Raw genomic sequence first — 3,397 nt, 5'->3', positions numbered from 1 at the left:
GCCATCGCCGGTCCCCGCTGCGGGCCACGCGGGACGAGCGGCCAGAGGGCGGTGGTCCGAGGGTCGAGGGGCCTGTGCGGCGGCGCGCACGGGAAGTGCAGTCGGAGCGCGAGCGAGCGGCCGGGGCCCCTGGGCGAGAGGCCGGAGTGGGCGACCTTTCTCTGCTCCTGCTTCACCTAGCGCCGTCCTCGCTGCCCCTCACCCCACCCCTTTGGCGCACACCTCCCCACACGTACACACGCGCGCAGGCACCCGCGCGCTCACTCACACGCACACCCGGAGTGGGTGTGATCTAAGTCGCGATGCGCTCTCGCGCCCAGAGTTCACACTCGGCCTCAACAAAACCTTTCCGAGCAGAGAGACTGCCCTTCGAGCTACGCATTAAGTAGAAGTTCCTACAAAACTACTGTATCTTCAGAGCTGGAACCAGAGAATACTGGCTGCAGAGGATTTGGTTTGTTTCTCTTGGATCCATCCGATTTTAAATACTTCAAAGAGAGAGTTCAGAGGAATAACGCTAGGAATTATTAGTTCGAAAATGTATGCAGTACATACACCTCTGTTTTCTGCCTAATAGGATAAGAAGGATCTTTGAAACCCACAAATAAGCCAAAAATCCCTTTTAACCGACTCCTCCAACCAGAATCCTCACGAGAGCTGATAACTAAGTAATTTTAAGATTTACCCCTCTTTTCCTCCTCTTCATTGTCCTTTCAGGAACTATTTTTAACCCTTTAGCTATTTCAAAATGGGTAGCACAAAGGTAGTAAGATAGCCTGGCCTAATTAATAAACTGGATCATGGGTGGGAAACATCAGGTTTCATTAGCATAACCATATTTATTCCCAAACTGTTTCCAAGACAACAATTATATTTGAGCCAGAACTTAATTATGTGTTGATCTATCTTTATTTTACAGGAAGTATTAGTCACCCAGACTGGTGTGTTTTAGTTCCCTAAAGCCAATGAAAACATTTTTGGGAAGCCAACTCTTGTTTTTTCATCTTCAGAGAGAATTCAATTTACACATTCATGTAATAGGAAGGAGCTGTGAAGTGTATGCAAGTTTTTTTTTTTTTTTTAACCTTGACGTTGTTACTGGGTTGTCCTAAAATATTTTCAAAATTAGATACAAATGCTAGAAAGGTGACACCAAAGAACGTTTCTATCATGTGTGTTGGATGCTCAGTTGTACCTCAAAGGGATAAATCCAATCTGTCAGTCTAAATGCCACCTCATTTATCAGTCTGATCCAAGAATAAAGAATTCTTATTTGGAAGATTAAATACTATTCAGGGATTTTTTTTTTTTTTTCATCTTGGCTAATTGATTTCCTGGTAACTGCTCTTTTCTCCAAATGATACCTCTAGTGTTTATTGTCTTAAAGGCATCAACGAGAAGCCCACATATATGTGCCTTTTGTGTATGCCACCTGATAACTACTTTTCTATTCTTGCAAATGGGGATTTAAAAATAATCTGTGTTTTACAGATGACAACAGGCCCAGAGTAAGAACAGAGTAACAATAATGAATACAAAAAAGTATATCTCCACAGTGTGTAGCAATCAAACCCCTCCCATAGTTTTGAGACCTCCTCCCCCACAATCATTTGTCATAGATGTTCCAAGAATTTGTTATTGCAGTGCCCACCACTTTGTTCATTATCCCTCAGGTTTCAGTTCACTGGTAGCGGCTTTCCTTGACACTGAACCAGATGAAATCGCTGTTGGGATTCCTGAAAGTGGCCTATAGCTCTCTGCCCTTCTTACTGTCATGACTTCCTCCCTACAGGATTCATCTGCCCTTTGTGAAAGTAGAACCATGGCATGCTGTATCTCTACCCTCCAGACAGACCCAGACTTGCCTGAATCATGGGCCCAGCATCTCCTGGTATTCAGTCTGAGATCCATGAGATACCAGCAGTATGGAAATGAGTTGAAATGCAAAGTTAAAATGCTAGTTCTACCATCAATTTCCCTTGAAAAGAAATGAATGAAGTTCCTATGTTGATTGTGCGCATAGGGTTCACTTTTATAAAAGAATTGTTTGAAAATATAGTTACCATAGGATAAATTTCACTTATCTACTACAAACTTAATATTCTTGAAACTCAGACCATCTGATCCACATCAGGCTGCATACAGTTGTTAGTACAACATAAGCACTAACTGCTACTGCCAGTTTCAATATTTCTTAATGAACTGTGCACCTTCTCTAAACCCAGGACTTTAATATCAGGAGACAGAGTTAAGTTTGAGAATTGACATAGGCAACCGCTTTTGGTCATTATGGAACATTATTTTTTCTATTACCACTTTTCTTATCCTGAGCTTTAAACATGACTTGTTTGGGTTCCCTTGAAAATTTTATTCAGACATTAATTAGAAAATTAAAGAGCCTAGAATTATTAACTTGTTAGAAAAATGTTATGAACTATCAGAAAAGCTGTGAATCATTTACATTTTACATATTAAAGGTAAAACAAATTTCTTCTTAACTGTTGCAGAGAAGAAATACATAATGTTTAAATGTCATGAAATAATTATACAGCAAATACCTGACTTGTTTTTCTACCAGTCTTCAACTATCAAAACAGGTAAAAATAAATAGAAATCATTTATTTAAAAAAAAAATTATTTCTTGAAGAGGAATGAACAGTGGGGAATGGCTTTCTAGGTCTTTTCCTGAAAAACAGTTGGTCCTCTTTCCTCTTTTCTCCCCTTTTTGCCCATGGAGGAAGAGACCTTGGAATTATTAGGGGGAAAGGGGCATCAAATAGAAACAAGAACACAATTATTTCACTTTCTTTTCCCACCTAAATTCCCTAAGGAAAATCCAGCTAGCAGACTTTTATGAGATAATGTTAAAAACAGAACACGACAATGTATTCCTTTAAATTATAAAATGAAAGACCCAAAGCTTGGAAAACAGAGAAAACCAAGAATAAGAAGGAGGAAGAAGAGAGTTGGAAGGAAGGAAGGAAGGAAATGGGAAGGACTCTGTTACCCACCACTCAAAATAAACAAGAAGAGATTCACTAACAGCAAAATCAACCCTTCCTAACCTGAAAGAACCAGTTCTCTCCTGAGTCACTAAGGAGTCACTAAGGGGACAGTGGAGTTACTAAGATCTTGCATTTTAAAAGCAACTCAAAGTTTCCACTACTGTGGTTTTTGTTTACCAGAAAGTTATCAGCCCTGGCCCTACATCTAGAAATCCCCGGTCTCCTCTTCCCACGGCACATAGTCACATGAAGAAAAAAGCAGTTCTCTCTGTTCCTCAGCTTCCCTTTCTGAAAGGGGTGTCAAGACACAGCCTCCTCCAGACAGGCTTTATTTACGGCAAGAGTCAGAAAAATTTACAGCCTGACTCCTCCCTGGCCCTGATTCAGGAATG

The 3,397-nt window shown here is 40.8% G+C and overlaps 1 protein-coding gene across 1 annotated transcript in view; it reads right to left on the bottom strand.

Annotated features, from left to right (window-relative positions):
- RNF217 (ring finger protein 217) overlaps positions 1-3,397 on the bottom strand; it is a 192,465-nt gene that overhangs the window by 115,244 nt on the left and 73,824 nt on the right. The window lies entirely within an intron of this gene.

Source organism: Pteropus alecto, unplaced genomic scaffold (genome assembly GCF_000325575.1).
Source record: "Pteropus alecto unplaced genomic scaffold, ASM32557v1 scaffold79, whole genome shotgun sequence".
Lineage (NCBI taxonomy): Eukaryota > Metazoa > Chordata > Mammalia > Chiroptera > Pteropodidae > Pteropus > Pteropus alecto.
The sequence above is the reverse complement of the archived record's forward strand: the minus strand, read 5'-3'. Positions and strand labels throughout refer to the sequence as shown.